Source organism: Lygodium microphyllum, chromosome 2 (assembly GCF_053477565.2).
Source record: "Lygodium microphyllum isolate KBCC chromosome 2, Lygodium_microphyllum_v1.1.10, whole genome shotgun sequence".
In the NCBI taxonomy this organism is placed as follows: Eukaryota; Viridiplantae; Streptophyta; class Polypodiopsida; order Schizaeales; family Lygodiaceae; genus Lygodium; species Lygodium microphyllum.
The window spans coordinates 11,590,867-11,614,842 of NC_141136.1; the positions used below are offsets into that span (position 1 = coordinate 11,590,867).

Consider the following 23,976-nt stretch of genomic DNA (forward strand, 5'->3'; position numbering starts at 1 on the left):
TAGGATTTATTTCTAACCAGTTGATTTATTTATGTAGCTGAAGACTGCTAGGTATTCACTTTTGTCGGTTTAATTGTATTATTTTACTAACGATTGTGAATGCTTCAGTTGATGTGTAGAGATAGCAGCAGTGGCGGAGGAAAGCATTGGAGGATAGCGAGTATTCGATCTATGGATTATATTCCGATAGGCGCCACGCCTATATTTTGTCATGCCTATTTATTGAGGCATCGATTATTTATTATTATTTTGTATGCGCATGGGCGCACGATTATGTTATTTCTATTTGGACATTGTATTGGGTGTGCCAGACTCTTTGGGCACCGTCCATTAGCTTTATTCCTATTTTTGTGTAAAAGCAAACTCAAAAGCTAAAAGCTTGTTATATTTTTGTAAATTGGGCTATTATTGAGCATGAAGATGAAATATACATAAAATACATGCTTTGTGAAGCGCTCACACAAGGCATGGGGGCAGATTGCACCCAATTGGTCTCTTGCTCTTGTCGTTCATGCTTTTTACCTTGTAACTTGTGCAAAAAGTAGAGTTCATTGTTCTTGGGGACCTTCCGGCATTCACTACGCGAGCATACAACGTCCGATCTGCGCACCAGCAGACCCAGATTGACCACCACGGTAGGCCATCGAAATAAACCCCACAGGCATACCTAGACTACCTAGATACTACGTGACCCATCCACCAAGTGACGCTCTAGTCCACTATGTGGAGGAGCCGAACAACGAAGAGCCTTAGGCGCACCCTTATGTCTTGTATGATGAAGAGGGCAATGTAATCCTTATGGATTACACCGACCCTGTAACTGGTGAAGGCATTAGGTAGAGGTAGAGCCAAAGGCTTTGGAGGGCAGACCCAAGAACCAATCTCGTGTTGGAACTAGAATATCTGACAAACAAGCTAGCTGACAATGTAGCTACTAACCTCAAACCTCTCCAAGATCTCTTCGATGAACCTAAGTGGTGATGAACCAAAGTGCATGACTTAAACTTAATGTACAATTGGGCCTTAGTCATCAACAACAAGGAAAAGCTCTATCAAGACAATGAGAAATCGGAGGAGGATGGTTATATCGAGGAATATGAGGACTGTTGTTCCTTTAGTGTATAGAAGTGAAGAAGAGATGGATACGATAGAATACAACACTGAGGGAAGGGTGGTAGAGAAAATCCAAGCTGATTCCAAACCATGTAGGAAGAGTGCCTTTAGAATCAAGAGACGGGTCATGTGCATGGATTGCGATCAAACCTGGCTAGAGCACATAGGGGCAATAGACGATAAATTAGTAGGCCTTGTCCAACCAAATGCTTTGCGAGTGCTTAGGACAGAGTCATATGAACTACGACCACCAGGTGCGAGACTCCCGCTTTTTCTAACGCAGACAAAGAGTTTGATTCTAAGTTGGTCAGATAGTGATCATGAGGTGCTACAACCCACCTAAGACTAGACACACCAAAGGGGACCTGCCAGTCCACCTAAGGTGCCGAAGGTTGAAGGAAGAATACACAAATTGAAGAGCAAAGGAAACCGCAAGACGTGCCAAAGTGATTTACTAAGTTTAAGAAAGGCGATAGGATAGTGATCTTGTTAAGAGCCAAACGACAAGGGCAAGAAAGCAAACCAAAAGAAGGACCGGCCTGTCAACAAATTTGACCAAGCTAAGCAAAATTTCACTAATATGAGAAAAGCCCCTAAATTTTTAGAGCCAATGTGCACAATTTTTGCAATTTCTTGGTCAGATTGTCCTATTCTCAATCACGGTTCTTGAATCCAAGAAAACCCCCAAAATTTTCAGTCAAAATGGTGTTGTGTGCTTGTGCACATGAACACCCGATAGAGAAAGATGAGAAAATTTGTAGATTAAAAAAAATTTCAAATCGTTGACCTATCCATCTCCCAAGCATGCTCACATTGTCAAGGAAGAAATTGACAAGCTGCTAAGGGCAAAATTCATTTACGAGATTGAACACGAGATTGAACACAGGAATTGGATCTCGCTCTTAACCACAGCACAAGAAAAAGTGAAAAAAGTGAAAAAGTGAAAAAGTGCAAGTAGGGACCTAAAAGAGATGGCCTAGAAGGAAATCGGACAAAACGGAAGAAGCAGAAGGAAAACAGCCAAAAGTGCAAGGGTGGTCTCAAAAGCTAAAGCAAAGGCAAATGTGCACTTTTAAATGTGAGGCACCCCTAAATCTTTTTGTAAAAGAGTGCCAAGCTCCCTCCTCTGCAAATTGTAAAAGTAGATGGGCAGTAGGAAGGAAGTTAGGAATATAGGAGGACAATGGGAAAAAAGGCCTAGGCCACAGTTGGCCATGTAAAAAAGGGGATAAGGGATGACTGCCCAAAAGGGATTTAGGGTTTTGTATATAAAGTTGAAAAGTGAATGAGGAGGTCATTCTTTGGTGTGCGACAAAGTGGACTCATATTCTTCTCTTCTTCTCTCCTTCTTGCTTACTTGTGTGTGCTTGAGAGAGGGAGTGGGAGAGTGTGAGTGTAAGAAGGTGAGGGATCAAGGAGAAAAAGCTCTCCATCATCTCTTCTCTTGTCTCGCGTGTGGCTATGGAGGATGGAGCTTGAAGGTGGAGGCTTGAGGTTGCTTGAGCTTGCATCATAAATCGTGGAGCTACCGGTGTGCTTGAGGGAGGAGGCAATGTTTGGGCATCAAGGTAAGCTCACTACACCTCGATAGGATCAAAGGTGCGTCACTAGATGAGAGATAGCCATAGGTGTTTGCTTGAAACACTTGAACAATAAGCGGTCTGTGGGTCTTGGCGGTTGAGCGTGAGCTCACCTCTACTTTACTGTGACCAATGGATTCAAGCTTGAGCACTTGCGCACCTCAAATCAAGCGATAAAGTAAGGGTTTCATCCCCGAACCAAAGCTTGAGATAGGTAGGAGGTCTTGGGTTTTTAATCTCTACAACAAGTATTTAGGTCTTTTGATGATTAGGCAAGTAGGAGGAATCATATCAATATTTTACTTTTGATTTTTATTACATTTAGAGTAGGTTAGGACCAAGAAATTGAAGGAAAAAATTTAGGATTTCTACTATTAAACAGGTCCAAACAGGGCACAAACAGGGATAAAAATGGGAAAAAATGAGTGCTAGAGGTGTTAGAATCTCACAGAGAGCGATTGAATAGATTAAGACTGAGTCCAGCAAGGGTTTAAGACCTTGTGAGGCAAGGGAGACCTCATTTTTGGGTTCTGCAATAGAGAGAGAGAGAGAGAGAGAGAGAGAGAGAGAGAGAGAGAGAGAGAGAGAGAGAGAGAGAGAGAGAGAGAGAGAGAGAGAGAGAGAGAGAGAGAGAGAGAGAGAGAGAGAGAGAGAGAGAGAGAGAGAGAGAGAGAGAGAGAGAGAGAGAGAGAGAGAGAGAGAGAGAGAGAGAGAGAGAGAGAGAGAGAGAGAGAGAGAGCTTGAGAGCTTGTGTAGGACTTGGTACTTCCAGCGAATCAATCAAAGGCCACAGGAGTTCATTGCTTGGATCATGTGTGTAGAAACCTTTATGTGCATCTAACCTTTGATTTTGGTGAAACTTGCTAGCATGTATGGATAAAAATCATTGGCACAAAGTGATTTTTACTCCCGCTGGTTATGTACCAGCGAAATTGATCACGATCCATAGGCATCTGATTTCAAGACTCAGATGCTCGAATACCCTAAACTTGTTTGATTCCTAGAATTGAATGACTGACACTGGAACCAACTCGACTGGTCCCTAGACCTAGCAAATTGGACTTGGACCACTCGAACTCACCCCCGTCCGATCGATCAATCAAACTAACCCAAATAATCAGAGCACTACCACACGTCCAATCGTGAGGGTCAAACACTCGGACTTAACCTTGTCCGATTTTGAAAATCGGACAAAATACTCAAATTGGACCAACCTGAACTATCCAATTGGACACACCCTATCCGATTCCTAGAAATTGGATATCCCATAATCTGACAAGAGCAAATTGGATAGCTAAAATTGGACACATATCAAATCAGACATCTGATTCCTAAATTCAGACACTACAAAATCGGACCCTACAAAATCGGACTAGATCTTAACGCATCAAAATTGAAAAATTTAGCGCATCCAAGGTGACAGAGAGTACCACCCACAATAGGAGAATTCACCGAAAGCCCTATTGGGAAATTTGACCCTAGAAATCAAAGTTGAATAGCCAAGCATAGTGCTGACACTCATATCAACATATTTGACATACTTAGAGCCGTAGGCTAATTAGCAGACCCCATTTGACCCTGAGCAAGCTGAACAATGTAGCATAGACCCTAGAGACAAGAGGAAGTGGCTAGCAATTAAGCTTAGAGCCCCATTAGGTCAAGTACGTAGACAAGAGTGCGAGAGCTGCAACTATCACTTTATATTCGCATCCATATTGTTTTTCAACACTTGAAGTGCACTCAAGAAAAGCTAAAAGCCTGATTTTGCATGGTGCATGGAAGAGATCACGCACACCCACACACCCCCTCCCCCCCCCCGAATGAGTGTAAGTTTGAGGACTATTTATAAATAATAAGGAACTCACTTAGTGTAATGAAAGAAGCTTAGAGGAGAGAGAAGAAGAGATGAGGAGAGAGAAAGAGAGCAAGAAGAAGAAGGAAGAAGACTAGAAGAAGAGAGGCTAGAGATGAAGGTGAAGAGTATGATCTTGATAATAACTGGTTGCCCTAATTTGGGACTCTTACATCTTAAATACCCCGATCAGTGTGATAGGGTGTCTAAACCCTAGTTAGTGTGTATCCTGCTTGTTACAATCCATCCCCACTCAGAAGGTTTTTGCCCTAAAAAACAAGGAGAAATAGAGGGGAGGGATGGGTGGGCTAAGGGAGGGTTGCAGAGTACTACTCAGAGCCCTTTCACAATGAAAATTAGGTGTGGGGAGGCTAGGGATAGCATGCAATCCGGGACCGGTCTGCCGAAGTAAGCAGGTCATAACTTTTGATAGCCTGCTCCAATTAGGGCGTACCACATGTCAAAACAAAGCTTATGACGAGTACCTTCAGTCTATGTAGAATGTCCATGCATATGATTTGAGTAAGTACAAAATTGTTCTAAAACAGTGTGCAGTCTCTGGGCAGAAGGTGGTCCATTTGGGGCATGACCATCTATTCTTCCAGTCGTTGGGCCTCACGGAGGTAGGGAAATTCATTGAGGATGGTTTCTGGGCGCTAAGAGGATTCTTCCAAGGGTAGGCCTTGCCATTTGATGAGATATTCTTTGATGGATTGAGATCGTAAGTGCTTATCTCGCTACCCAATGATTGCCTCATGGACATATTGAGTGATGCCCTCTTCATCTATGGGGGGAAGTTCTTCCATGTTGAGATGACAAGCTCAACACATGTGGACATTGATGATGGACCGCCTGGTTAGATGGATTCACACGTCTACACTTAGCACGTCGGTGGTCATTATGACTCTCACATGGCCACTGACTCATTACTTATTATATTCAGGTTGTTACACCTATTTACAGCTGGCATAGTTATAGCGCCAGTCGACTAGTGTAGTCGGTTATGCATTGTTTGACTTAGTAGGCCACTTTCCTTTTATGTTATATCTTATGTATACTTTGTGTACATTGTAAAGTGTGTGGAAGAAGAAGAAGAAATCAGCAAGAAAACGTTTTGGCCTCCATCTCTCTTCTTGTCTCTTGAGTGAGCTTCTCCTTGTGCATTCTGTGTGTGTTCGGCGCAGCATCTTGAGCAACCCCCTCCACCACGCGATTCTTGACATGGTATCAGAGCCGCGCCATTGAGAGAGGCTGATTTCGAAGGCTGAAGTGAAGGAGAAGAAGCAAGGTTCGAGCAAGCAAGCTACGGGTAAGAATCTCTCCCATTCTTCCACTTCTTCTCTTGGATAGTGCCTGTGGAGGCACCGGAAGCAGGCAGAGCAAAAATCTCAGATTGCAGTGAGATTTGGTGTGCGCGAAGAGCGCTGTATATTCTGCAGATAAGCCCTTTGGGGTTTCTCCGCAGTTATTTTGGGCATTTGAGGCCGTTTCAGGGCCCGTTTTAGAGCCGCAAGGTTGCAGACAACAGTTTCAGGGTACACTGTGACTTTGACTGTATTGACCGAACGTGGGTGCGCAGGTTACAGATTTCAGATCTGTAAGTTCAAAGGTGTTTACCAGTGAGTAAACACAAGGTTTATCTGCAAACTAGTTGCAGATTGCATGTATTGTTGAGCAGACAGTGAAAAAGGCTGTCTGGTGTATTGCTGTGCACTACAGGTCAAGGGTTGCAGAAGTTTTGCTTGCTGTTTGGTATTAATTTTGTGATAATGGCAGAGAACAGTGGAAGCCCCATCATTGAGAAGCTCGATAAGAACAACTACCCATCATGGAAGTTTCGTGTCACGAACTTCCTTATTGGAAAAGGCCTCTACGAGTTCGTTTCAGGTGAAGAAAAGGAGCCGGAGATGAGTGATCCTCCAACTGCAGAAGAGACAAAGGCACGGAAAGAATGGAATGCAAAGGATAAAAAGGTCATGTATTGGTTGTCTGCAGTAATTGACAATAATATGCTCGGACACATTAGAAATGCAGAGAATTCATATGCAGCTTGGACCATACTTGAAAGTATGTTTTCTGTAAATACAAAGGCACGAAAGATTCAACTCAAGCAAGAGTTGAATACATTAAAGAAAGGGAAGATGTCTATCAATGAGTATGCACTGAAGGTAAGAAGCATTGTAGATGCATTGGCAGCGATTGATGCAATGCCCGATGATGATGATTTGGTGTCGTCTACCTTGGGTGGACTTAACAATGAAAAGGCTTGGAAGTCTTTTGTAACTTCTGTATATGTTAGAAAGCCATTTCCAGATTTTGATGAGTTGGTCTCTCTAATGATCACTGAAGAAATCAACATGCAGAGTGAGACATCTGAAAGAAGTGGTGAACAGGTCCAGGCTTTCTACTCCAGTTCAGGAAGGGGACGTGGCAGGTTCTCTTCAAGAGGCCGTGGTACAGGACGTGGTAGTGACAACCAGCAAAACAGATTGAATCAGCAATTTGGTGATATGCAGGTTTCAGGAGGTCGTGGTAACTTTAGAGGCAGGGGGAGCTTTAGAGGAAGAGGTGGATGGCAGAACAGAGGTTCTAACAACTCTGGTATTGTGTGCCATTACTGTGGCAAAACAGGTCATATTGCAGCCCAATGTTATGCTAAGAGAGATGATATCCGCAGTGGTAAGTTGTAGCAAGGAAACTATGCATCGTCTTCACGACAGAATGAAGACAAAAATGAACGTTTGTTCGTTATGCAGCATATGCTGAATGCTGTTACAAGAAAGGGAACACATGAAGATGTTTGGTATGTTGATTCAGGTGCATCCAATCATATGACCAGCCATGCAGAATGGTTTGGAGAGATGCAGGATTTGCAGAATGCAGGTTATGTGCAGACGGGTGATGACTCATGCCACCCAATTTCACATATTGGAAAAGTTCCCTTGTCCTTGCATGATGGTAAGACAAAGAGTCTTTCAGATGCATTACATGTGCCATCTATTACAAAGAACTTGGTGTCAGTCGGTCAAATGGTAGAGCAAGGGCTGCAAGTTAGATTTAATGCAAAGGGCTGCTTTGTAGAAGACTTCAATGACAAGTGCAGGTTGGTAGCAAAGGGAAGTAGAGTTGGACGTATGTTCACTCTAGATGCTGGAATTCCTACTATGAATGCGGCTATGTATGCCAAAGGAAAAGGTGTTGTTGCAGACATTGAAATTTGGCACAAACGCATTGGACATGCAAATGTACAAAGGCTGAAATTAATGCAGTCCAAAGGGTTGGTTACAGGTTTGCCTACATTTAAAGTTGCAGAATTTCAGAAGGTATGTGAAGCATGTCAGTTTGGTAAGCAGGCAAGACAACCCTTTTCACATGACAGAGATGTAAGCAGAAATATCCTTGATGTTGTGCATACAGACATTTGGGGGCCTACACAAAATGTATCTCTTGGAGGTAGTTCATACTTTGTCACATTCATTGATGATTGTTCTAGAAAGCTGTGGGTATATTTTATGAAGGAAAAGAGTGAAGCGTTTGAGCACTTTAGAACTTTCAAGGTTGCAATTGAAAGAGAAACAAGCTTGAAAGTAAAGTGCCTGAGGTCAGATGGAGGGGGAGAGTACCTCTCAAATGAGTTCAGTGATTTTCTGAGGTCTCATGGGATAAAGAGACAGTTCACATGCAGGTATACCCCACAGCAAAATGGGGTTGCAGAAAGGAAAAACAGGCATATTGCAGAAGTTGCACGCGCCTTGATGGCTGAAAAGAATATGCCTAAGCATTTTTGGTCTGAGGCTGTTCATACTGCTGTTTATATTATGAACAGAACTCCCACAGCTGCAGTTCATGGTATGACCCCCGAAGAATGTTTTACAGGTAAGAAGCCTGATGTTTCACACTTGAAAGTATTTGCCTGCATTGCGTATGTTCATGTGCCAGATGAGTTGCGGAAGAAACTGGATCCAAAGGCTGAAAAGTGTGTCTTTATTGGATACTCTTTAGAGCAGAAAGGGTATCGCTGTTACAACCCTGTCACATGTAAGTTCAGAGTGAGCAGGGATGTCATCTTTGATGAAATGAGCAGTTGGTATGCATCTAGTGGTGATGCATTGGATGTTGATGATGATCATGACACTCATGTGCAGGCTGAAAGGCAAGAATCACGGACTCTTAGTGGACCAGAGACATCATCTGGTAGTCCTTGGTCTAGGAGACTAAGGAGTACCTCTACATCTTCGAGTGCATCTAGTAGCACTACAGGTAAAGACAAAGGAAAGAATAAAGTGTCAGAAGGCATTGATGCAGTTCTTGATGGAGACTCCAGTGGCTCAGAGAGCTTGGATGATGAGCTTGGCATTCCTTCAGTGAGGACTCCAGGTGTGCAGAGAGCACGTGTTAATGCAAAGACTCCATTGAGTGATCCAGTGGTACGCAGGTCTAGCAGAGTGAGATACCCTGTTAAAAGATTTGGTTTTGAGGATTATGCAGCTCACCATTATGCTTATATGGTGAAACTAGTTGAGGATGTTGAGCCCACATGTTTTGAGGAGGCTGTTGGTCATGCTCATTGGGATGCAGCAATGGATGAGGAGATGGCTGCATTAGAGGCCAATAAGACTTGGGATCTAGTATCATTGCCGAAGGGAAAGAAAGCTATTGGATGTAAGTGGGTTTATAAGATTAAGCACAATGCAGATGGTTCTATTAGCAGGTACAAAGCTAGGCTGGTTGCAAAAGGCTATGCCCAGACATATGGCATAGATTATGATGAAACCTTCAGTCCAGTTGCTAGGATGGCAACTGTCAGATGTGTGATTGCTTTGGCAGCAGCCAAAGGTTGGAGGTTGCAGCAAATGGATGTAAAGAATGCCTTCTTGCATGGTGATTTGCAGGAAGAAGTGTATATGGATCAGCCAGCAGGTTATGAAGATTTAGAGCATCCCACGTATGTGTGCAGGTTGAAGAAGGCACTCTATGGGCTCAAGCAAGCACCTAGAGCATGGTCTGACAAGATTAGAGAGTATCTTGTCAATATTGGCTTTTATGTTTCTGATGCTGATCACTCACTTTATGTGAGAAAGGGAGATGCAGGTTTGGTCATCATAGTCATCTATGTGGATGACTTGATTATTACAGGTGATAGTGATAGTGGGATTGCTGAAGTCAAGGGCTGTTTGAAGATGAAGTTTGAGATGAAGGATTTAGGTGAACTAAGGTACTTCCTTGGCATTGAGGTGATCAGATGTGATGATGGTATATGGCTGTTCCAAAGACAATATGGCTTGGATATGTTGTCCAAGTATGGTATGACTGCATGAAAACCACTTTCAGTCCCATTGGAGCAGAATGTAAAGCTGAGTGCTGATGTTGGGGATGAGATAGAAGACCCTACTATGTTCAGGAGGATAGTGGGGAGTTTGATCTACATGACCATTACAAGGTCAGACTTGAGCTACGCTGTTGGTCTTGTGAGTCAGTTTATGCAAGTACCTAGAAAGCCACATTTGGATGCAGTCAGACGCATATTGAGATATGTGAAGTCCACATTACATTATGGACTTTTCTATGAGGCAGGTACAGATGTACAGGTGTTTGGATACACAGATGCAGATTGGGCTGGTAGTATGTCTGATAGAAGATCTACCAGCGGATACATGTTCTCTCTTGGTAGTGCAGCAGTTGCATGGAGCAGCAAAAAGCAATCTACAGTTGCTTTGTCGAGTACAGAGGCTGAGTATAGAGGTGCTGCTGTTGCAGCATGTGAGGTGGTATGGCTGCAAAAGCTATTGGCTGATTTGGATGTCCAGGTGGAAGGCCCAGTTGTCATTTATTGTGACAACATGAGCAGTATACAGTTGGCTAGGAACCCTGTGTTCCATGCCACGACAAAATATATTGAGGTACACTACCACTTTGTGAGAGAGAAGGTACTAGCAGGTGAGATTGACTTGGTGTATGTCAGCACACAGGATCAGATAGCTGACATCTTCACGAAGGCATTGGGTACAGAGAAGCTTCAAAAGTTTCGAAGCTTACTTGGAGTTGCAGAGATGCAGTTGAGCTTGAGGGGGAGTGTTGAGATGACAAGATCAACACATGTGGACATTGATGATGGACCGCTGTCGAAGGGTTTTCGAAAGCAAAGTCACAACCACAGAGGTTCTTGAGAAATTCCAAGATGAAAGATCAAGCGAAACAAATAATCAAGACGAATATGATGCCAGGGTTTAAGTGTATTACAATTTTTGGTTCAAGTACAAGTAACAAGACGGATCAACCAAAAGAATCAATCCTCGCAAGAAAACCACTTTATGTTATAAATCAGAATACAAGAGCATCAGATATGTCATCCAGTCGTCAAGAGAATATCTTCAAAATAGACTCTTCTTCAACTGATAGATCAGCTAATATGTGTCTTTAGTGTAGCACTAAAGTCAGTGTCAGTGGACTGAGGGAGAGCACATTGGGGTAAAAGAAGCTCACTCAAAGGAACAAGATGGGCTGACAGTGTAAGATAATTGCTTCTCCATAATCAGGTTTAAGGATGATTCCATGTCTTATGCCAGAGAATGCAAGATATAGCAGTTTTGAAATCCTGTCCAAACCTGTTCTTTAAAAAATAAATACATAGTCCGTTTCCTTCAGCAACAATTTGTAATCCTTCTTCTTTTGACATTCGCAAAACTCAGATCATTGCATTTACATATTGATCAACAGACTCTGCAAGAAATCCAGTCCTTTGACCTTTCTGTTCAAGAACTATGTTCATCTTTGGCCTGGCAGAAGGTATAACAGGTTAAAGCGTAAATTGCCCTTGTGGATTCAAATAAACCACTTGCAGGTCCCGTTCTATTACAACATACTCTTTTTGCTCTGCAAACAGTTAAGGAGTAAACTCTGTTCCTGGTTTGATCTTCAGACTGACTATTTTGAACTGTCCTTTCAATTCTAAGTGCTAAGTTGGACACACATTTGTGCATACATAGGACAAAATGTAGGCTCAAGTACAGCCTTATCAAACACAAGTGATATCACAAAATCGCATCTCGGCTCACTGGTACATCACGAATTCTTCTATACATGTTCTGCCACTGGTTAACGAGTAACTCCAAAATTGTTCTTTTCTAAATCACTGGGCTGGCAATCCATACAAAAATCCTGGCAGCACCTTCAGGCTAACAGGCTGAAAGGAATACTCCAACTACTTCCAAGCTGTAGAATCCACCCACACTAAGTCCTCTCCATCGCATTAATAGTATTTCACAAAGCCAATGTCTTTGGCATAAATCCGGAAGCAATGACGGCAGCACATGATGTTGTATTTCCGAACCAGCCATGGCCGTTCCTGCACACACGACATGCGCAAGATCCTGCTCCATACGTCTTGGGATGAAAGTTCCACACGGCCGAATGCCCCATCTTACTGGCCCAATTACTGCAGCGAGACGAGGTTCACCGATGCACAGGCGATAACGTGGCTCTCAAACTCTTCATTTTCTCCTCGTTCCTCTGTCTCATCTGTCACAGCAGCATCGATCATCGTCGGCTTTCTTCTTTTTGTACTCTACACCATCGACTTCTGGTCTTCTTCTCAATCTCCTTGTCTCAACGACGACTCGTGATATTTTTCTTCGACTATAGTTTCTTCTTCAACGCTTCCTTCGTCACCTCCCGTGCCTTCCTTGACGTCAAAATTGCCACCCAGCGCTTCCTGTTCCACACCCCATCAATCCTCTGTTTCTCCCCTAAGCCGAACTGGTAGAGAATTCGTACCCTCAGAGATACCAGTGACCACTGCAATGCTCCCACCGTTCAAGGTTTACATCTCCCAGAGATAGTTGCACTGATCGCAACACAGATAATCTCTGAGACGAATCCGCCGAGAACTTCCTCCCTGATTTCGTCAACATCCGTTTCTTCATAACCTCCTTGTAGATTTCAAGTTCAGAGACTCGGAGCCGAAATTTCCCCCCGCCACTCCTCCTCATTTAGCATTCTATCTTTGATGTTCCTGAAACGCCTGCGCACCATCCTCCTCTTCCCAATTCGTCCCGCACTCTCCTCCCCTGTTTCTGCCTTTCTTCTATTTTCCCTCCTACACGATTCAAAAAGCTCCTTCTTTTTCTAGAAAAGCTTCCTTTTTTCCCCCAAATAGCCTTTTTGCTTTTCTTACCATTTACTATTCACAATCCCCTTTTGTTTTTTTTTTAGCCACTCTTTCTTCCATAGCATATCACACACAGAAAAGCGGCCTCCATCTTTTTAACTTCCCGTGTATACCATAATGCTCGCAAAGAAGCCGAGATGTGTGAACTATAAGTTAAAATGTTGCATCAGCCATGTTGCAAAACACTTGTTCTATCCCAACGATCCGTTGGATTGTCAAGAGCATTATACTGAAGTAGCAACTCCATTAGCGACAAGATGTAAGGCAATTCTGTTATCATAATCAGCTGCTTTTGGTGAAGCCCCATCATCCAACACATCCTTCAATGCATTTGTGTTATCTTTGCTTGTATAATTTCTAGTAATGTCATCTTCTCTATGACTATTATGCATGCCTGAAGGCTAAGGACAAATATTGTCTTGCAAAGAATACAACCTTCATCTTGCATTTGCTTGTAACATGATAAACCGCTTTTCTCTTGACCTTGCACAACATAGGCTGAAAGCATCTCATCTTGCTCACCACTATGCCTCCAACTCCTCCTCACTATACTCATACGCAGAAAATAAATGTAAACACAACTAAATATGTACAAAGTACCAAATCCCATGCACAACTTTTGGGTGGTTTACACACCTCGAATGCGCAGCAATACGACATCCACCCCCTCTAATCCTGCGCATCCTCCGGATGGGCCAACTACCCATGATCATTATCATAAAGATCCACAAACAAATCAATCTCTTCGTTATGCATTTCCGGTAGATCAACAAGATATCCAGCCATATCATCTGTCTCTTCCATTGGAGTTTCTTGTCATTGCTCTTCTCTTGAAAATTCTTCCAATGCATAATCCTCATCATCTCTTTTCTTGAAAATCTTGATTCTTTTTCCGGCAATAGGCACTCTAAGCACTGTTCCATCCAATTCTGTCAGCTCATATGTTGCATTATCAAAGACATGTCTGACTATGTATGGCCCAAACCATCTTTTCACCATATTCCGAAGTGCAGTATGCTGATTTTCAAGGCTGCTATCAAAGACCAATACCCAATCTCCCTCTTCTATTGCTCTAGGCCACAAGCGATGCCTACTATCAAACCTGTCCTTGTTCCTTAGTCTAGCAACTTTCAACCTGTCAATAGCTAGCTGAATATCCTCAGGTCTCCTCTCCAACTGTCGAATCCGAAGAGCTAAGAGCTCCTCTCTCGTCAAATCCTCCTACCATGGTAAAACTGACCAAGTCAAAGCACAAGTCTCAATCGGCATAACAGGTTTCTGACCATACATCAACTCTGCAGGCATATATCCTGTAGTAACACTATGAGTCGTACGATCAGCCCATAAAGCAAATGGTAGAAGTCTCGGCCATTCTCCAATCCGTCCTCTGCATGCTTTGGCTAATGCTTTCACTATCGGCGGATGCCCTCTTTCACTCTTCCCATTTCCCTCTGGATTGTATGCTGTGGTTAGAGCCAATTTGATTCCTAGCTGAGAGAAAAACTCCCTAGCTTCATCTGCATCCAATTCACCATGATCCGCAGTGATCTTACCCACACAACCATACCTGCAGAAAATTTCCTCCAATAAGAACTTACACACTGCACTAGTGGTCTTCGTTCTCAAAGATCTGCCCTCAACATGATTGGTAAGATCCTCTCTAGCTAAAACAATGTACCTCATCTGCCATAGACCCATAGGCATGGTAACCAAATCAACTACCCATTTATAATGAATGCATAGCGGATAGGTCGGATGAAGCTCATCTCTATGACGCACTACTGAATACATCTGGCAGTCTCTGCAAGTCTCAACAAAGTGAGAAACATCTCTGTACATGCCTTTCCACCAATATTTCTCCCTGATTTTCTCATAAGTAGCCCATACTCCTCTATGACCAGCCCAAGGACTCTCATGAAACTCCCTCATCACCTGTAACTGTGTCTCTCTATTGCAGACAACCCGCAAAGGTAATCCGCCTCTTTTCTTCGGATGCTTCCAAAGAAATCCGTCCTTGAGAAAATAACCATAGGCTTTCCTTCTGATCTTCTTGAACTCTTCATCTGTCCATTCATCTCTTTTGCTTAGTGTACTAAGGTACCTGCCAATCTGCAACCAATCTCCAACATAGAACTCTTCTGTGAAAGCCACAATTTCATAAACATGACAAACATGATCAACCATAGTGGCTGAAATTTCTGCATCATCCTCTTCTGCAAGTAGAGTCTCCTCATCATCATATCTGGCTCTAGACAACATATCTGCCACTGGATTATCCTTCCCTGCTATGTGTTTAAATTCCGGATTTAATGACTTGATGTATGCAATCCATCTCAACATAGCTATATCCGGAGTAGAGCAACTCGTGATCATACCAATCAATGGCAAGCAATCTGTCTCTACCACAACTGAAGCTCCAATAAAGTACTCCTTGTCACATTTGAGAGCCGTGACAATCCCCAATAACTCCCTCTTGATTTGCGGATATCTTCTCTGTCTCTCGTTTAGGACTTTCGCCCCAAACCGAATAGCATACCTATTTCCATCTGCATCATCTTGACCCACAGCCCAACCTATGCCAATTGGACTAGTGTCAACTGTCAATACAATAGGCCTATCACAATTATAATCCGCTTTCCTGAGAGTAGGAGCATTCTGCAATAACTTCTTCAATTTCCGCATGGCTCTAGTGTGGCTCTCATTCCAATAGAATTTCTGCCCCTTTCGAAGCAGCTGATACAAACAATCTGCAATGTGTGCAAAATGAGGTATCCAAATCATATAAAACACACAAGCACTAATGAATCTCCGTACCTCTGAAGTGGTAGAACAATACTCTGCAATCTTGCCTATAGCATTCACCTTATCAGGTGAGGGTTTCCTGCCATAATATCCACACATATGCCCAACAATGACAACCTCATTCACTCCAAAAACAGATTTTTGCCCTGAAAGTGTCAAGTTCACTTCTTCTAACCTGGCCAAAATCTTCTCACATGCTGAAATATGATCAGCCACAAAGTATCTGCATCCCTGCTCATTTAGGCTCTCATTCTTCTCTTCTTCTGCACACCCCTTAATGGGCACATCATCCAAGAAAGGCATAGTAAGCTGAGGTATGTAATCACGAAGGACCTTATGCATGGCATTCATCATATGTGCAACAGAATTAGTGGCACCTTGAGGCAAGGTACACATCCTGACAAGCCCAATAGGAGTTCTCATGGTGGTTATGTCCCTGCTTTCCAAAGCCAGCTGAAACTGATCATAACCTGAATACAAATCACCCAAAGAATAGATGGCACGTCCAGCAAATGCCTCTGCAAACTCATCCACAACTGGACCTATACCAACATTCCTGATAGTAACTCTATTCACTGGCTGCATGTCCTGAATAAATCGAAGAGTACCATTCTTCTTCAGAACTGTAAACCACCTGTTTGAGTATGGTGCAGATGAAGGCTCAAGGATTCCCATCCTGATTTTCTCATTCAATAAATCAATCAGCTTTGGCAAGTGTGCTTTAGGCACTGGAATACGTCGGAGATTCCATGGAATATGAGGAATAGTAAAGATGACCATAGGAGCAACAATATCAGGATTCACACATCCAATCTCATGTGGGACAAAAGCAAATCCCCTTCCATGACGCTCAAGCATCTCCTGAAAGCATTGCTTCTCCATGGGTAACAAGAAATCACCATTTCCTATTTTCAATTCAGCAAGTGTCTCTGCTGAAAATTTATGACCAATATGCTCCGGATTCCTCAAAATTTGCTGTTTAGCAGCCCTCTCTATTTGCTGATCACTGTCAGGTGGAAGCGGTACAGCAACTGGCTTCACCTTCTTATCCACAGTTTTGTACTTCGTGTCAACCCTGGCTTCATTATGCTCTTCTGCATTACATAAACCTTGCTGTAAATCAGCAATTCTGCACTCCAATGGCTGAATATTCTCAGCCCTCTGCTCTATGGACTGCATAGGAACAGCCCCAAACTCTGAATGCTGAAATATTTCAGCAGTAAACTCTGTTGGCTGAAAATTTTCAGCCCTCTGTCTCTCTGAAAGCTGATCATAACCAGCTGGAAACTCTGTTTGCTGAATTTCTTCAGCAGTCAACACTCTTTGCTGAGTTTCCTCAGCCTCTGACTCAATTTGTGACACAAAATCTGCAATTTCATGAAACATGTCCAGGGACTGCACTAATACATTACCATGACAATTCAGCATATCAGTTTTCAGCATATCTCCCATCTCTGTCATCGTATCTGCACAAATCACACTGTCATACATACCATCTATGTGCTCATCATCCTCCAAAATTCCTGCATTTTTCAAAATTTTCTCCTTCCTGCATATATACTGCCTGGCAGCTCTAGACAATCTAGAAGTCTTCTGATAGCTCATCGAACTGTTTGCTGAAATCCCAACATAACCGGAGGAGAAAACACTGCTGCTGCTAGGAGGCGAGAACTCCAATCTCCTCTCCTCTGTACCACCGTCGTCTCGCGAAACGGCGGTACCTAATGAAAACCCGAATCCCTCACAGTGGGTAAGGGTGCATCTCTGAGAGTATCCCTGTTTCTAACATGGTTCACACATACAGTCATAAACTGAACTGCTCTCATACCATCTTTACTGCGAATCCGTGCATAAGCAGATCCATCATCCATGACCTTTGTCTCCATGCGCATCTCTGTAATGAATGGCTGTCCAAGAATTATGGGATACGAGCATGAATCCTGCACAAAGAAATGAAAATCCTCCTCTACATCACCAATAGAAACCCTGACACTAGGGCAAGCAGCATATAAATCACCTGCAGTGTTATTGGCGGCTCTCATACGCCACCCATGCTCTACATCCATAGGCCATCTGTTACTCTCATAAACTCCACGAACAATAAGATTAATCTCTGAACCATGATCAACCAATGCAACATAAGGCACCTGTTTTTCTCCAACCTTTACCATCGTCTCTGTAGTTGCCCTAGCCCAATGGCTCCTCGAAAAGTGACTACGCGGTATCAAAACAGGCTCATCAATTTCAGCATAATGCATAGGCTGAACCCTCTTCTCTACCTGCGGAAAAACAGAAGCATTATCAACCATGACCTCATCATCATCCTCATCCAACTCTCCAATCAAAACTCCCTGTGCATCAGTGGTTGACAATGCATGTCTTTTCCTCTTCAGGACCTCCTGAAACTGATCCTAAAACTCTCTTTTTGAGATGCCCAAAATCTCAGAAATAGTGAAAGTCACCTCACTGCCAAGTATCTTATCATTAAAGATTTTCTTCATGTCTGTAGATGTCTCAATATCGGACATCAATCTGAATCCTGGCTGCTTTCTCTCTCTAGGCTCTTGCCTCTTTTCCCTCTTTTGAGCATCCTCCATCTGTCGATCTGGCCCTGATCGTGAAGACGGTCCTGCAGCAGGTGGAGTAACAAACTCACCCCCTCTAGTCTTCTTAGCTACACTTGGATTTTCTTCATCCCTCTTACGCTTCTCCTCAACAAATACATCTGCACCATGAGATTTAGCCAAATAAGCATAAATAGAATACCTATCAACAGGCGAATCCCAACCTGTCTCTGATCTGATGCTAGAGCCTGCGCTAGTCAAAACAGTTTGCTGAATTTTCCCCTTGTTTGCAGTCTCCATAGCATAAGTCCATAGTGCGGACTGAGTCTCCGATCCCTTCTCAATCTGTACTCCATATGCAGAAGCATCACCTCTAGCCGTCACATAAGAAGTACGTGCAGCCATGTCCTCCACTAACTTCTTCATTCCACCTTTACCAAAGTTGGTAGCAAGTGGAGCTCCTGTCTCAGTCAACCAAATCTTACCATCTTGCCCCCAATATACCAAATTCTGCCTCCTTGCATCCTGAAAAGAGTCACAATCCCTGCAATGCTAATGCTCCGTACTATCACACCAAATACATCTCCGATCTCTCCTAGGTGCACTAGGAGCACTCCTAGGTGCAATAGGAGCACTAGAAGAAGTAGCAGGCGCAGTCGAAGCAAACTGCTCCTTCAACTTACCCACCAACTCCGCTTTGACTGACTCAAGTGTCAAATCTGTGATACCTTTGATTATGTCATCAAGAGAAGTAGGCACGGATGGAGCGGATGGTTTTGGAGCAGAAGGTGTAGGCATCGGTCGTGGAACAGGAGGAATAGGTGGAGTAGAAACAGCAGGCACTGGCATAGGCCAAGAAACTGGCTGAGGAGGAGAAGAAATAACAGGGATAGAAGTAGGCATAGGAGCAGATGATGGTGTAGGTGTCATGGAACCATTCTGTAGACGAGTCTTCCATATCCTCCTCTTGGTCAATGTTGAGACTACATCCTGAGCATCTTGCCAATCAGTTTTAAGACCCATAGGCTTCGTGTGATCTTCAAGAAGCTCACCTAATTCTTCTTGAAGAGCAGGATCTGCAGCTTGCAAGAAAAGTTCAACTTTTTCAACATCCAATGCTCTTTGTTCAATGGCATCAAGCTGACTATACCTCTCTTCAAATTCTCGAATCAACTCCGAAGCAGCAAGACCTTTGTTTGGCATGTAGACCCACTCTCGGAATGACCGTCGAGTAGCCATACCAAAGTCCTCAAGGAAGTATTCTTCTTTTAGAGCCTTCTTAAAATCTTGCCAATGTGTATTTTGAATAAATAAATCAGTCACCTTTGTCCTCAAAGCAGGTGTGACAAGACGAAGGAAGTACTTACTCATAAGTCCAGCAGGAACTCCAAAAAACCCCATCTTGATCTCATATGTCTTCAAATATGCTGAAACATTACGCCCGTCAAATAGCTTCTTCTCACTCTCAACTGCTTCAATAGCCTTAGTCGCGCTGTTTGCATTCTCCTGCTCCGAATAGAGCTGCCTTTGCTGAGACAACTGCTGTTGATGCAATTGTTGTTGCTGCTGCATATACATTTGTGTTTGCTGATTTTGGAGCTGCATATACATGGACATATTCTGCAAAATCTGTTTTAGATCCTCCGTTGAAGTACTTGACGCAGCAGTCATTGATGGAGCTGAAGTAGAGGCAGCAGGAGTTGTAGAGGAAGCTGAAATAGAGGCTGAAGTGTCTCCCATCCTGAAATTTCTGCGACGCTTTCACGTCGGGTTCACCAAAGATGTCGAAGGGTTTTCGAAAGCAAAGTCACAACCACAGAGGTTCTTGAGAAATTCCAAGATGAAAGATCAAGCGAAACAAATAATCAAGACGAATATGATGCCAGGGTTTAAGTGTATTACAATTTTTGGTTCAAGTACAAGTAACAAGACGGATCAACCAAAAGAATCAATCCTCGCAAGAAAACCACTTTATATTATAAATCAGAATACAAGAGCATCAGATATGTCATCCAGTCGTCAAGAGAATATCTTCAAAATAGACTCTTCTTCAACTGATAGATCAGCTAATATGTGTCTTTAGTGTAGCACTAAAGTCAGTGTCAGTGGACTGAGGGAGAGCACATTGGGGTAAAAGAAGCTCACTCAAAGGAACAAGATGGGCTGACAGTGTAAGATAATTGCTTCTCCATAATCAGGTTTAAGGATGATTCCATGTCTTATGCCAGAGAATGCAAGATATAGCAGTTTTGAAATCCTGTCCAAACCTGTTCTTTAAAAAATAAATACATAGTCCGTTTCCTTCAGCAACAATTTGTAATCCTTCTTCTTTTGACATTCGCAAAACTCAGATCATTGCATTTACATATTGATCAACAGACTCTGCAAGAAATCCAGTCCTTTGACCTTTCTGTTCAAGAACTATGTTCATCTTTGGCCTGGCAGAAGGTATAACAGGTTAAAGCGTAAATTGCCCTTGTGGATTCAAATAAACCACTTGCAGGTCCCGTTCTATTACAACATACTCTTTTTGCTCTACAAACAGTTCAGGAGTAAACTCTGTTCCTGGTTTGATCTTCAGACTGACTATTTTGAACTGTCCTTTCAATTCTAAGTGCTAAGTTGGACACACATTTGTGCATACATAGGACAAAATGTAGGCTCAAGTACAGCCTTATCAAACACAAGTGATATCACAAAATCGCATCTCGGCTCACTGGTACATCACGAATTCTTCTATACATGTTCTGCCACTGGTTAACGAGTAACTCCAAAATTGTTCTTTTCTAAATCACTGGGCAGGCAATCCATACAAAAATCCTGGCAGCACCTTCAGGCTAACAGGCTGAAAGGAATACTCCAACTACTTCCAAGCTGTAGAATCCACCCACAGTAAGTCCTCTCCATCGCATTAATAGTATTTCACAAAGCCAATGTCTTTGGCATAAATCCGGAAGCAATGACGGCAGCACATGATGTTGTATTTCCGAACCAGCTATGGCCGTTCCTGCACACACGACATGCGCAAGATCCTGCTCCATACGTCTTGGGATGAAAGTTCCACACGGCCGAATGCCCCATCTTACTGGCCCAATTACTGCAGCGAGACGAGGTTCACCGATGCACAGGCGATAACGTGGCTCTCAAACTCTTCATTTTCTCCTCGTTCCTCCGTCTCATCTGTCACAGCAGCATCGATCATCGTCGGCTTTCTTCTTTTTGTACTCTACACCATCGACTTCTGGTCTTCTTCTCAATCTCCTTGTCTCAACGACGACTCGTGATATTTTTCTTCGACTATAGTTTCTTCTTCAACGCTTCCTTCGTCACCTCCCGTGCCTTCTTTGACGTCAAAATTGCCACCCAGCGCTTCCTGTTCCACACCCCATCAATCCTCTGTTTCTCCCCTAAGCCGAACTGGTAGAGAATTCGTACCCTCAGAGATACCAGTGACCACTGCAATGCTCCCACCGTTCAAGGTTTACATCTCCCAGAGATAGTTGCACTGATCGCAACACAGATAATCTCTGAGACGAATCCGCCGAGAACTTCCTCCCTGATTTCGTCAACATCCGTTTCTTCATAACCTCCTTGTAGATTTCAAGTTCAGAGACTCGGAGCCGAAATTTCCCCCCGCCACTCCTCCTCATTTAGCATTCTATCTTTGATGTTCCTGAAACGCCTGCGCACCATCCTCCTCTTCCCAATTCGTCCCGCACTCTCCTCCCCTGTTTCTGCCTTTCTTCTATTTTCCCTCCTACACGATTCAAAAAGCTCCTTCTTTTTCTAGAAAAGCTTCCTTTTTTCCCCCAAATAGCCTTTTTGCTTTTCTTACCATTTACTATTCACAATCCCCTTTTGTTTTTTTTTTAGCCACTCTTTCTTCCATAGCATATCACACACAGAAAAGCGGCCTCCATCTTTTTAACTTCCCGTGTATACCATAATGCTCGCAAAGAAGCCGAGATGTGTGAACTATAAGTTAAAATGTTGCATCAGCCATGTTGCAAAACACTTGTTCTATCCCAACGATCCGTTGGATTGTCAAGAGCATTATACTGAAGTAGCAACTCCATTAGCGACAAGATGTAAGGCAATTCTGTTATCATAATCAGCTGCTTTTGGTGAAGCCCCATCATCCAACACATCCTTCAATTCATTTGTGTTATCTTTGCTTGTATAATTTCTAGTAATGTCATCTTCTCTATGACTATTATGCATGCCTGAAGGCTAAGGACAAATATTGTCTTGCAAAGAATACAACCTTCATCTTGCATTTGCTTGTAACATGATAAACCGCTTTTCTCTTGACCTTGCACAACATAGGCTGAAAGCATCTCATCTTGCTCACCACTATGCCTCCAACTCCTCCTCACTATACTCATACGCAGAAAATAAATGTAAACACAACTAAATATGTACAAAGTACCAAATCCCATGCACAACTTTTGGGTGGTTTACACACCTCGAATGCGCAGCAATACGACACCGCCTGGTTAGATGGGTTCACACGTCTACACTTAGCACGTCGGTGGTCATTATGACTCTCACATGGCCACTGACTCATTACTTATTATATTCAGGTTGTTACACCTATTTACAGCTGGCATAGTTATAGCGCCAGTCGACTAGTGTAGTCGGTTATGCATTGTTTGACTTAGTAGGCCACTTTCCTTTTATGTTATATCTTATGTATACTTTGTGTACATTGTAAAGTGTGTGGAAGAAGAAGAAGAAACCAGCAAGAAAACGTTTTGGCCTCCATCTCTCTTCTTGTCTCTTGAGTGAGCTTCTCCTTGTGCATTCTGTGTGTGTTCGGCGTAGCATCTTGAGCAACCCCCTCCACCACGCGATTCTTGACATTCCACATAGTCCACTGGGGAGCCTACAAAGGGTTTCAGCTGGCTGACATGAAACACATTGTGGATTTTGGTGGTAGGGGGAAGTTCTAAGCAGTAGGCCAAGTCACCACCTCTCTTCAGGATCCGGTATGGGCCATAGAAGCGATGGGCCACCTTGTTACTGTTGCCCTCTTTGAGAGTTGAGTAGCGGGACTTGGGCACTTTCAAAAGGACCAATTCCCCTTCTTGGAATTCCAAATGCCTTCATTTTTCATCAGCATAGAGTTTCATGTGTGTTTGGGCCTTTTGAAGGTTCATTTTGCATTGCTGAAGTAAAGCTTGCATGCAATCCAATTCAGCCTGACTGTGAGGATTGGTCTTATCATTAAATAAGACTGTGGGGAGGGGAACCTTATACCCATATAAGGCCTCAAAAGGGAAAACTCCAATGCTAGAGTGTGTGGAGTTATTATAGGCAAACTCAGCCAAGTGAAGCCACGTATCCCAACTGTGCTGAACATCATGGCAAAAGTGTCTCAAATATGTTTCAAGCCATTTTTTCACTCTTTCAATCTGGCCATCAGTCTGAGGGTGGTATACAGTGGATGGAGCAAGCTTGATCCCTATGGAGGCGAAAATTGTCTGCCAGAAGTTACTCATAAACTTTGCATCCCGATCATGTTCTATAACCTGTGGTGTTAACCCCAAGCCGAGAAGGCGGAAGGATGAATGAAAAAGCGGAAAGAAGATGGAAAAGGAGCAAAGACAAGCAGGCGGCCTCTAAAGCTAAGCCAGGGCCAAAAGCATAGTTTTAAATAAGAGGCGCCTCAAAAACTCCAAAAACTCTTGTAAAAGAGCACCATGCTCCCTCCTGTGCCACTTGTAAAAGAATATTCGAATACAGGCCTAGGGCATGAAGCAAAAAGAGGGAATTAGAAAAAGAGACCTTGCCACAATGGCCGATCATGTAAAAAGGGATGGATGCCCTGTTGAGATATCGAGCTCCACTCGTGATATGCCAGGGTGACCGTTGTGCATTTATGTCACCGACTTGTCA

General features: G+C 43.2%; 2 pseudogenes; both read right to left on the reverse strand.

Moving 5' to 3' along the window:
* Positions 1-11,794: 11,794 nt before the first annotated feature.
* Positions 11,795-11,964, reverse strand: LOC148039480 (small ribosomal subunit protein uS14 pseudogene; annotated as a pseudogene).
* Positions 11,965-20,989: 9,025 nt separating this feature from the next.
* LOC148039481 (small ribosomal subunit protein uS14 pseudogene) lies at positions 20,990-21,159 on the reverse strand (annotated as a pseudogene).
* Between the last annotated feature and the right edge of the window lie 2,817 nt (positions 21,160-23,976).